Source organism: Dromaius novaehollandiae, chromosome 8 (genome assembly GCF_036370855.1).
Source record: "Dromaius novaehollandiae isolate bDroNov1 chromosome 8, bDroNov1.hap1, whole genome shotgun sequence".
Lineage (NCBI taxonomy): Eukaryota > Metazoa > Chordata > Aves > Casuariiformes > Dromaiidae > Dromaius > Dromaius novaehollandiae.
The window spans coordinates 19,650,423-19,662,966 of NC_088105.1; the positions used below are offsets into that span (position 1 = coordinate 19,650,423).

Consider the following 12,544-nt stretch of genomic DNA (forward strand, 5'->3'; position numbering starts at 1 on the left):
GTAAGGATCCTGAAGAGCATTATTAGCTAACTTAGAGGGATAGAAAGTCTATTTCTCCCCCCCCCCCCGCCCCCCACTTCTCTTTCTGTCTCACTTTTCACAAAATAGACTACAACTAAGAGGTCTTGGTTTTATCTCAGAGCAGAAGATATTCATGGGATTGAGAGAAAAGTCTTCTATCCAGTTCTACATCTTTTGTCTGGTCCTTGTGCCATCATAACCCATGAATTTAAGAAACAGTTTTGCATAGTTCATTAAAACAAGGAATTTTCATACTGAAAATAGTTTGAGCACTAAGAAACCACTTTAGAAGACTCTAGGCTATTCATAACATCCTCTTGTCATTCACTGTTATTAATTTTACTTTCAAAAAAAACAAATGCTGGCCTTTCAAAAATGAGACAAATGTAAAGTCACGTAGAGGATTTAGATTGGGAGAGATGGGAATTACAGCATACAATAGGTTTATGCATTAATATATAGACATTATATAATATTTTTCATCCCAGACTTTGAAAGGCCTTTAAAATCATTAATTAATTCAGCCTTCCAACAATCCTCTGAGCTGGGTGGATGGCCTATATCGAACCCTCTACAGAGTAGGGCACAGCTTGTATGTTATTTCCTCAAGGGAGGGACTTCATATCTCAAATAGCCTGCCACAACTGAGCAGATCTTCATGTGATTGTTTAGCAATTGGAGACAGAATTAAAAACTTGCTGAGAAACAGGCTGCATTCCCAAAAACGTGAAGTACTTACTGTGTCCTATTGCCTAACTCTATCTGATCCCCTGCTTAGGATGAGGATGCATTTATACAGGTCCCTATGATCTTACATAGTCAAAAGGGAGATGTAAGCATCTTGCTCAGGTTCTCTGAATGATTCTGAAGGTCTTCAAGAGGAATGAGCTCTCCATCGACAGAGGAAGAACTATCTCCTAATTCATACAGTCTAAATCTCTCTGCTACTTTTTTTTTTTTTTTTTAAATGTATTGCAGTGCTTCAGCAAAAGAAGCTTTAGAAAAGTCTCTCCAAAAAAAGAAGCATTAAATAAGACATCTGAATAGGATTCCACTGCATTCTAATGACAGGAATGCAGTTATTTAATTACATTTTTTTAAAACTCCCCTTCAAACCTCTCTTATTTGGATATCACCTACTTTCTAACAGGTTTATCATATACTTCTGCATCAAATTCTGCATAATGTGTTTGAATTCAAGTTTTTCTTAAGTATGATTAAAGTTCCTAGAGCAGCCAAGCCTTAAAACACTCCTGAAATATGAAATCTGAGAGAAAAATAAGAATGAAGTCCCTTGTATCCACAAAGTGGAACTGAAAACAGAATACATATCAAGGAGTCACACTTTTAGAGATATGAAAGATACCTCTCTGAAATCTAATATATCTTTGAAAAGATCACACTCCCACCTCACTTTGCATATTTTTCAATAAATTCTTCATGATAAGTAATTGTTTCTTTTTAGAGATAATACAGATAATCTAGTCTATTCACGAGCCTAGCTATTCCTCCCCCCCCCCCTTTTTTTTTTTTTTAAACAGCAGTTGAGCAGACATCACCTGTCAGATACATTCAATGACTTTATATCATCAATTGAGCGTTATGGCTGTGAAATACGAGAAGCAAGACAAGACTGATTAGAAGACAGTGAGTATACCCACCTACACCTATCTAGAATAGCAGCAACAGTCAAAAGGAAATGCACAGAAATAGGTATTTGGGACTTCAAAGTTTCATGGAATTTGAGTAAAGTATGATACTCCATAAAATATACCTGATCTACACTGTTCTGCTCCAGTTCAGTCGTCATGGTGGAACACATTCTTACAGGCTTCCTGACTGACAATTCATCACCCCAGTAAATGGGAACGGCCCTGCTGAAGCTATAGCTACATGTCCACACATGTGATCAGATCACATGAATGACAAAAATGCCTGTGAACTCTCTAATGAGAGGAACAAAGCAGATTTTAAAAGAAAAAAAAAGAAAAAAGCCTTTCTATTAAATGTAGGTTTTAAACCTCCCATTTCTCTTCAGAAATGCACTCAGTGATTAATTCCTGCTGTAATTCTATCACTTCTGTTATGGGCTGGAAGAATCTACTTTTTTTTTTTTTTTTTTTTTTTTTGAGTTGCAGTATCTTTCATCACATTCTAAGGATATTTTGCTTCACATACTTGGAAGATCATGTTTTTTGTCATGTTATTTAAACGTGAGGTGAATAAACTAATACCAGCTCTTACCTGCTCTTCCTCCCAGAATACTGTTCCTTACAGAGCTAAAAGCCTATGTACTAAGTTACATTCTCATATAGATGATGTGTTTTTTTAAAAAAAAAGAAAACACTGTAAGAACATGTTAACTACAACATTGCCTCCTGCACCATCTTGTACCACTGCTTTTTGTGACCGCTGCTTTTTGATCAGGTGTGCTTTTTGATCAGGTGTGCTTTATCAAATGCCTTTTAAAATAATTCATTCGTTTCTTCTGCTGGCCATATTCACTAGAAATGATGGTATAAATGTAAATTCTAAGCTCTTTTTTTGGCTTGGGGACCAAAAACCTTTTAATAGATATAATTATTTGATTATTCTCTTAATTTAAGGGAAGGCTGCCAAATACGAGGAGCAAAGGATCAGAAAGGGAATAAACTCTGCTCAGGCCAGAGTTCTTAAATTTAGCCTCTGTGCCCACTTGAAGGCATGTGGCCAGCATGAAACAGCGATGGCAGCATCTGTTCCACTGAGCGAACACTGGTAACCATCAGAGATTTTACGTTAGAAGCATGGAGACCACAAACACCCAAGAAATAAAAGGGTGACCAAATGGTTTGGGGTTTTCAGTGTGTGTGTGTGGGTAATTATATATATTGACGTAAGGAGGTTAGAAGCTCTTCTTCCAAATATTTAATCTGCTGCCTTCAGCATCCTGAAACGGCTTTGGAACCCTTTACAGCGTGTTGTACCAACAAACAGGGCTCACCTACATGACATTCACACTGGTCTTCAGCTAATGGAGACTATGGATGCTGACTCAGTATACTACTCACAGCTATTTCAGACACGAGATCGTCTGAGACTGTCTCACACCTCAGATCACAGCGCTACCCCTCAAACAACTGAGGTGTTCAGGGCTTTCCAGTGTTACATGAGAAAACACTGAAAATAGGTTTTGCTTCCAGTATAGTGAATCTATATATAGAAAAGGTTTTGGCAGTTCCTTGAAGAAAATTCCTCAATAGAAGAACTAAAGAGATTCATAAACATTGTTCTATAAGAATTTCAGTGCATATTTTAGTCAAGATATACAACACCTCAAGACCTGAACTTTTAAAATGCATTTAAAGCAATAATATTCTATAGCAATTGCTACTGATGAGTTTAGATCCAGACTTCAGGAAAGTTCCTAGCACAAATCTATTTTTATCCTTAATTCTGTAAATACATTGTGTGACAAGTGAATGTTTAAAATCAATTTTTATCTCAATGAAATAATCAGACCCATAATCCCTGAAGATCAAAGTGTTGAGAGTACACGCAAGAGAGCACTTTAATATTAAAATTTATGATTTCGGATATGAGTGATAGCCTATGTTGGAATGCAACACAATTCTGCAACACAAGTTCTGCAATTACAGAAAAATACGTTTGTAAGAAGCTTAGACCTGTAGGCTAAAATTCATTACAGTGAAGTCTTTCATATATATTACTTTTCTTCATGCTATAATATTGTTTTACAATGTGGGTGGTGAGGGTGCATTATAGTGAGGATTCAATGAGGTCATGATAGTTCACAGAGTTCAGTGAACAGCAGCTGTAAGGGGTAAGATGGTATTTAATATATGTCCCATTATTTTTCTACTCTATAAGGTCCTCATTTTTGGAGGGAAGCTATAGTGACTTCACAACCTTTTTCTCATTTCAAAGCCACACTGGGTGTAATACTACACAATGTAATAAGAAGAATTGAAAAGAAAAAATATTTTGTAGAGACTACAGTGTATATAGTTTGAATATGAACTACCTTGAAATTCTTTCCATCTCCTCAAACTTAATAAGTAATTCAAGTAAATAATCCCAACTGAGATGTGATATGTAATTTCAAGGAATAGGACAGAACTCTGAAACTTCAACTTGTGACTCAAAGTACATTGTCCTTCTGGGCACTCTGCAAGAGATTCACTACTTTCGCAAGCTTTTGTAAAGGAAAGTGATTGAAAAAAATGCATAATTCATTTTACCACATTGTGCAAAGCACAGTACTAATACCAGTTCACGCTGAAGATCAGTGTGGCAGCCTTAATCACACAGAATGCATCTTTGTATTACACGCAGTATCTTTAAGCTCAACAGAAATATGGAAGAATTAGGAGCCAATGAGCCTAAAAAAAGCATCATGCTTTCTTTCCAGTATGCTAATATCTTCTTAGGCATATATATAAATGCATGCAAGTCTAAAACAGAGGAGGATAAGGGAAAGGAAAGGCAACAGGGAGGAGTAGAAAAATCTGTCATTATGCTTCCTATACTCTACATATAGCACAGAAAGGCCTTACTTTACAATTGTAGATCATCCAATAAGAAAAGGGAGCCGTGGACCAAGTAAGATGACCTACATGTTATTTAGCCTGGGGCTTTTTTTTTTTTTTCCCCCCCCCTCTCCTTTCCTTTCCTTTCCAATATGCTGCTTTCACTGTCTTCTCAGTTTCATAGTCCTGACAGGCTTTAGGTCATTCCCCGAAATATAACCTGTATTTCCCTGTCAAGCGCTTATTTTCCCTATTAACAGTCATTCACACTTGGAACTTCTAAATTTTGCTTAGTACTATCTAGTTGTTTAGTATCTTCCTCCCCAGCCCTTATTATAAACACAACGGCCATGATGCTTATCATCACAAGAATGGTAGTTAAGAAACGCTTGGCTTACCTGTCTTCTTCCATTCACTAATGTCAGTGGGGTTTCATTACCACAACTAAACTTATGTCTTTGAAGAATTTCCAAACTAGCTCATCACCTCCACACATCATTTTCCCACACCAGCTTATAGTATTTCAGTCATAGTCTTTGCATTACCTTAATCCCTCTGGCTTTCAATAATTACCAGTACTTGGTGCTTCATTCTTCTTCAGCATCTGCTTGCTTTTCAAATGGTTCAAAATCTGGTTCTTAACAGACTGCTTAGTTGTCTCTAAAATGACTGAGTTTTATTCATTCTCAACCACTTCCCTCTTAAGAGGCTCATTAATACATCCTCTGTTCTTTTGTAAATCTAATTGTTTAACTAGAAGGGTTTTTTTTCCCCCTCCTTTCTCAAACTCTTCTTGTGGATATTCTCTGTACTTCCCATGGATAGTTGGGAAAATTCACCTTGTCAGTGCGTGTTATTCTAACTAGTTATTTATTATTTTTGGATTATTTAACTCACTTTACCTCTCTTCTATTAGGAACTGATTCTAATTCTAATGGCAATTATCCCTCCTGCATATGTTTTTTTTCCTATGCTGTTCATTAAACCCTCCCTAGTTTTTCTGAAAATAATCCTGTAGTTTTTCCAGAGCTCTCTTCATTGTATTTCTGACTATATACATTCTTCCATTGATTTCAGCACTGTTTAGACTTCACACCTTTTAATTACTGTCTGAGATTCCTTTCTATACTTTCATTTCTTCAGAATACTGTTTTTCATTTGTGGCTATAAACATTTTATTGGCTTGCCATAGAAATCTCTCTTTTATTACTATTCTTATAAGATAGAGGTTCAAATCTCAGCTCCCTTTAAACCTTAATGTCCTGAATTTCTTACATCTTAAAGCAGTAAGTACGAGCTAAATTTGATATGATCTGGATGCCAGCATATTTTTCTGATGTTCTGAAGCTCTTCTCCACAGTCTCTCTAGGTAATATAAAATTAATTAGTACTAATTAACAACTGATTAATCTCATTTTGTCATCATTAGTTTTATCATGAAAATTCACATTTTATTATCAATTTTCACATGTCATCCTCCTCTTTCAGAGGTGCTAAGCATTCACATTTGAAGTCAATATAAGCTCCGAGTGCTCTCTGACTCTAGAAAGCAATCTTTAGAGTTTATGAGCATATTCTGCACCATCAATTAGAAGATTAATTACATACATCACCACACTACAGTCCTGAGGTCTGATAATGCCCTATGTTGGGTTAGGACTTCTTCCTACCGTTATGATTACAACTTCAGTATCATCATAGTATTCAAAGGCCCTGATCCTGAATAAATACAGGAGTGATTCTTATTTTGGGTAAAGCCTATATAACTGAATGCCTCACACTGTTCTGAAAAGTCTCAGCCCATATTTTCTCTTCTGTCTCCTTCAGCAGCAGCATCCAGGGCCACTATCTCTCAAGTAAAAAGCTTCCCTCAGCAACAGCAAGTCCAGCCTAGAGCAAGGCATGACATACTTAGCCAGTGAATCGCTGGCAAAAGTAAAGTTTTCTCATACTCAAGAATGACAAATCAAGTTATCATTGTGATAAAGTATAGTAAAGTCCTACAAATTCCACTTGCTATAAGCCCTCATGTATTTTGTCATTTGGCGTAATTTCTGTCATTCATGTTCTATCCAGCACCTTGCCTGTCAGACTGTCTGATAAACGGTGATGGCTATTCGATCTGGATCCAGAGGCACAAGTTACAGCATAATCATAGTAACAGGAACTCTAAAAGTGGCATGCATGTGCAAAAGCTTTGATGTCCAAGCTGCAGGGGAAACATGGCCTTTATCCTTGTAATGCGCCTGACAGAGGCTCAGAGAAAGCCTCCGCTTCTCTTCCATCCTAACAGCATGGTCTGTGGGCAGCAGCACTACTTTTTACATCAACTTGGGAAACTAAACTAAGATGAGCTTTCCAGGCCTCTATTCAGCTTCTTGAGTAACAATTCAAGGAGGTCAAACCATCTCTGCAGGGCATGTAGAAAACAGTCCTCTTAAAACTGCCTCTGCAGTTGAGCAAAAGAAGAAATATCAAATACAGAAAAGAATCCATGCAAAGACTGCATTTCTTTCTGTGCTGGTTTTCCTTCAGGTGAAACCCCAGACTTCCATGGGCTGGAAGAGGCTAAGAGTTCGCACCAAGTCTGATCTCTCTCGGACAAAACAGAAGCGATAGTAAAAAACAATATGAAAATAGAAGTTCACTGGTCACTGACTTTTGTTGTTGTTGTTGTTATTAACACAAAGGGTTTTGAAGACTTTTTTTCATCTCAACTTATACACTGGCAAAGGTAAAAATAATAATAATTTCCTGTGTTTATACGCAACATATAAACCACTGAATTTAAATTAACAAAGATCTTGCAGAGTGGTGGGGACTTTTTAAAATGAGCCACTGTTAGTCAGGCATTCAACAAATCCTATGCATGAAAGATAGCAAAAAGCTGTAAACAAATTAAAATATTAGCAAAAGTACAGAAAATTACAGACTATAAAGTCCAATGCACCATTTCAAGTAGTGTTTTTCTCCTGTATGTTGACTGAATTCTTTATAATGTGACAATAGTGATATAAATTGGTCTCTTACACAGGTTTCTAGCTTATGTCCATAAATTACTGTGCTATTTTTTCTAATTAGCTCCAGTAGAAAAAAGTCAGCAATTCTCTTCATTTCTAATATTCGAACATGCTTCACTTGTCCATGAGAACTATAGTTAATAAAAATATACTACATTTCTCTAGGACCATTCAGCCCTTGGGATTTCTGTCTGTGTTGGAAAGTTTACAGACATGTAATTCAAAGCTACTAAATACATCAGAAATGGCCATATGGCAACTTCCCAGAAAAGCAGAACATTTGGTTTGCATATAAAGATATATTTATTATTAATTACAGATATCATGCTTAAATGTTTACAGGGCCTCAAAGAGCTTTTAACTGATTCGTATCCTTTGACAGCGGGATAGAAACACAACCATTTGTCTCAAATAGAAATCATAACACAGTTCATGATTTTCTAGAACTCTAGAAGTCAACTTCTATCAACTACCTATGAATTACATATGATTATGCAACTGGATTTACCCATCTTCCCTTGCACTTTCACCACATATTTACCCAGCTTGTTGTCAAAGTCATTGCTGGACAGTTTTCTGTCTTTTATTACTGCTACCATATTAAGCAGCACAGTTTTGGTTGTCTAAATTCCTCAGTTAAGTACATATTCTTAGATCTGCAACTGCTGTTAAACTTTCCAATAGATGGCTGATCTTCACTGCAAACAGAAACATTTTTACTGCAAGAGATGAAAGCCTTCTTCATACAAAAGGGATTTAATCACTCATGTAGCTGTACTCACAGGCCTAAGCAAATTATTAGTATTGGTATAGAACACTAATATATGTTATGTTTCATAAACAACATATTGTTTCTTAATTTTTCAGAAACTGAAAAATTTCAAGTTTCAAGACAAAGTCACCATTGAATTTCTTTTGAATATTAGTGTCCCAAATATCTTGGGGCTTAAAGGAGCTTAACTTTGGAATGCAAACAGAGGACTGAAGTTGAAACCAAGAATCCAGAAGATAATGTTGATAGGATTTTGAAGTATACACATATGCAGTAGTTGCAATCTTCTCTAGCAAATCTGGTCAATTCTATCCACAGTTCAGGAATGCTCCTGGATTCCATACTGACATAGTGTTATGCATAGTTTCAATTAATTACTAGTACATTATCCTTTCTAATATTCCTGTTCGTTTTGAGATTGCCCTGTCCTAGTGACTGAAGATCCATGTTTATTCATGCCTTTCGTTCTTCATCTGGATTACAAAAGTTCAACAAATCAAACTATGACAATACCAACCCCTAGGAAATTCTATCCAAGAAAATTGTTGTCCTCCTCCATCAGGCAGGCTGAGCAACCATGCCAAAGGTATCCATAATCTTCTCATATACCCTACACAAGATTTCCACAGAAGCTAGATCCAAGTTCAAAGCCTAACCATATCTTCATATTATTCAATAGCCTGGACCAAATGCATCAATGCATCAGCTACTTCTGGCTGAAAACTGTGATAGCCCTATCTAACCCTCAGCCACAATAAATACAGCAGGAGACTGAAATTTCTCAGGAATCACATTAAGACTACAGTACCAGCTGCTAAAAAGACATGGATGATATGGATGATAGGAATCCCCCTCTCCCCAAAACACTCTTTCATCTAAAAAAATCCCTTGCTCTCAAAAGATGAGCCAAAATTCAAGATCCTACAAAAACAAGCTTCATATTACAGAAGCAAAGTAGTGAGAAAGTAAACTACATGTGGCCAATCTTGGTTGTATTGTTTCATCAGTGACTTACTGAAATGATCTCAAATGCTATAGAGATGAAGCAGCCAGAAGCTGAGAAAAAGAGGAAATACTATGAGGAAAGACTCTCCTTAGACATTGTTTTGTTTCAAAGGCCTTGCTCAGACCTCGGAGATTATTAATAAAAAGTTAGTCTAACTAGCCCATCTTTCAGTACAAACAATAATGAAGTCTGGGTACAAGAAGAAAAACAAGTGAACTTAGTCAGAAGTGCTTATCACATGCAGTGTTTTCTGGTTCCAGACTTGATCTCCCTCAATGGCACCACCCATCCAGACATGTTCCACTGATGCCTTGTTCCATCTCTAAACTTCTGCCGGTGTGAGATACATATTTCTGTCTCACTTTACTAAGTGCTAGTGAAAACAAAAGACTAAAATTATCTGTACTTTCTCAAGAACCTAGGATTGTTTTTGTTCCTGTAAGTAAATGTGTATGTACTCTTTGGTAACTGACAGACAGACCCAACAAATACCAGCTACACAAACTTCAGGATAACTCACCCACCCCAGCACCAAGAGTCAAGAAGAGCTAATAATGAGAAGAATAATGAGTATGGCTCTAAAGGTGTATATGAAGTGCATTTTTAACACATATGTTACAAGTGGTTAGAAAAGAGTTTAAATCTCAGTATTGCGTGCCTCAAGGGAGAAGTTCATTTATCATGGTTAAGTAACTTAAAGCAATTTACCTACAGTCATTTTAAGTACTATGTCCATCAACAGCTGCTATATTCACCTTTAGTAAATGACTGTTAACTGTTTTGCCAAATCAAAAGTGTCTAGCTATGCCCAAAGGCTATTAGTATTTCAAAAGCATCTGTATGTGTCAAGCCAAAATTACAGTAGCTAACAACATTCCAGAAGAAGCATTAGAAACTAGTATTGTAATTATCAAGTTTATAAGCTACAGAAAAACAGAAATAAAACAAAATACAAATATTCAATTCCAAAATAATTTAATTCTGATGTATTTAGGACTTGCTCTGATAAAGGGACAGCTTTCAGGATGGAACTGAACACTGTGAGCATGAGAACACGGTTCAGAACAGCAGTGATAGCACAGCACTGTCTGTATTTTGTGCACTGGACAGAAGTTTTGCATTTCATACATTATCCACAACTTGCTACAAGATCAGTACATACATATCTCTACCATACAGTAATGGAAAAAGATGACATATATTAGGGAATAAGACAATACAAGAATGTTAGCTGTCATGCTCTACATGAATTCCGAAGCCTACAGATGCTTTTGAAGCCTTGGTCTGTGTCTGGTTAGAACAGATGCTCACTAACAACCCGTTAAGTGACACATGAATTTAGTGTGTGGATCTGACTGGTGAGGGTTACTACTTCTATCCCCGAACAGCTCTGGGGAGTTTAGAATAACAAAATATGATCCAGATCTACTTACATACCAGACTATAACTTCAGAACATGCTATATGTTTATTTATATTTTTCTCTCTTTTTATCCAGTTTCCTTCTCCAATGTCTCCTGTTACTCCATGGCTCATCCTAACTTCAAATACTCTCTCCTCATTCTCCTATCAATTTAGATTTACACATATTCTTCCCTGGGCTCACCAAAGCATTTTCTAGTCCATTCTTAACAAAATTCCAACCTTATTTTCCTGGTTTCTTCCAAATCCCACTTTCCACCATGGCCAACAGGAATGTAACTTTCCTTACCTGCTGCTATATCGCAGCCTTGACTTAGAAGGAAAAACGCTTAGGTGTGAAAGGATAACCTGATCTCACTGGCAGTTTTGAGCATGGTCTCTGCTACCAGCAGAGCCAATTACTGTCCTGTCCTACCATAGTTTCACTGTGGTGAGAAAAAACAAGAGGAAGAAAGCTGCTGCATAAACAACCAAATACATAACATGGATGGAACAAGAAATGCTCCTATTCCCTCACTTCTAATGCGAATGTGTTTTGTTAAAATACCTTTTCAGAACTTTAGCTTAAAAGAGGACAGAGTCTTCACATGGCTTAAACAAGATGTTTAGCCCAGACTATGTGTAGCAATTTAATAACAGGCCATCAGAGCTTATCTGGGGTTTCAAAGGGACACTGAAGTGAGACTAACATTCTCGAGACCACACCAGATGAGATTTTGCTTCAGGGGTTTCTGGGATCATTGCATGAGCCATCTCTTTCAATCAACAGGCAGACTTTTTTAAAAGAGTTAACATGACAGTAGAAACAAGTAAGAGAAATAAACTAGATCAGGGTTTATTATCACAAGGTGAACTTGTGATAAAGGTAATTTTACAGAACATTATACTGTATAAATTCCTCCAGGACTGATTCAGAGATGGCATATTAATGTTTCACAATTTGAAGGAAAAGTTAAAAAAAAAAAAAAAAAAAAAAAAAAAAAAAAAAAGACATTTTAGACTTTGGAGAAATTAAGTCTTTTTTTGTGTAGCCTAACATTGACTGATATTCTGAACTAACTTTTTTAATGTAAGTTGGTGGCGTATATACTTTTTTAATTAAAAAACACTTTGATTTGAAGCCTACTACCACCAAAGTTCTCCCATTAGACTGTTTCCTAATGTTTGCTAATTTAATTCTGCACTGATTTTAATTCTTATTTTATTCTGACTTCAAAAGATACAGCTTCCATTAAAACTTCCCTTGATTAGCAATGTTCTTCAAGGATTTGCTTTCTATTTGTTTTCTTAAAATTTAATTTATGATTTTTATATCAACATTTGTATTTTCCTGATAAGCCTTACAGGGCTAACTCTTCAGGAATCATACCACCAAATAATCCATAAGGACATATTCTAGTTTTAGATACACTGACTTAAACCTGGAGAGATTTTATTGACAGCCTTTCTAGTCCTAATATTTTGTACATTTTTTACCCTGCTATAATGATTTTAAAAGCCTTCATAGATACACTAAGTCATTTGTCCCCCCCTCCTCCAGCACATTTTTTGAAACAACAGTGTTTTTATTCAAGGTGCATGTATGAGAAAAGCTGCTATTTTATATTATGTCATATAGTTTTACATACTCAGTCCATTCTGTTTTCTCCTTTTGTTCTCAGAGGGTGAGATCCACCCATGTTCAAAGATCTCACCTAAAACCTGTGCATTATTCATGTCATATTGAAAATCAGATCCACTGCAGTGAAAACAAGAAGCAGAAAAAAAAAAAACAA

The 12,544-nt window shown here is 36.2% G+C and overlaps 2 long non-coding RNA genes across 5 annotated transcripts in view; one reads left to right on the forward strand and one right to left on the reverse strand.

The window, feature by feature from the left end:
• Window positions 1-9,558, forward strand: part of LOC112989847 (uncharacterized) — a 201,300-nt gene extending 191,742 nt beyond the window's left edge. The window contains exon 4 of the long non-coding RNA XR_010390180.1: window positions 8,438-9,558. This is a non-coding gene — a long non-coding RNA (uncharacterized LOC112989847). The remainder of the gene's footprint in view (window positions 1-8,437) is intronic.
• LOC112989846 (uncharacterized) overlaps window positions 1-12,544 on the reverse strand; it is a 385,773-nt gene that overhangs the window by 134,738 nt on the left and 238,491 nt on the right. The window contains exon 1 of one of the 4 annotated variants that reach the window (XR_010390173.1): window positions 1,796-1,926. The exons of the other annotated variants lie outside the window; for them this stretch is intronic. This is a non-coding gene — a long non-coding RNA (uncharacterized LOC112989846). Of the gene's footprint in view, window positions 1-1,795; window positions 1,927-12,544 lie in introns of those variants that run through there. 4 annotated transcript variants of the gene reach the window in all.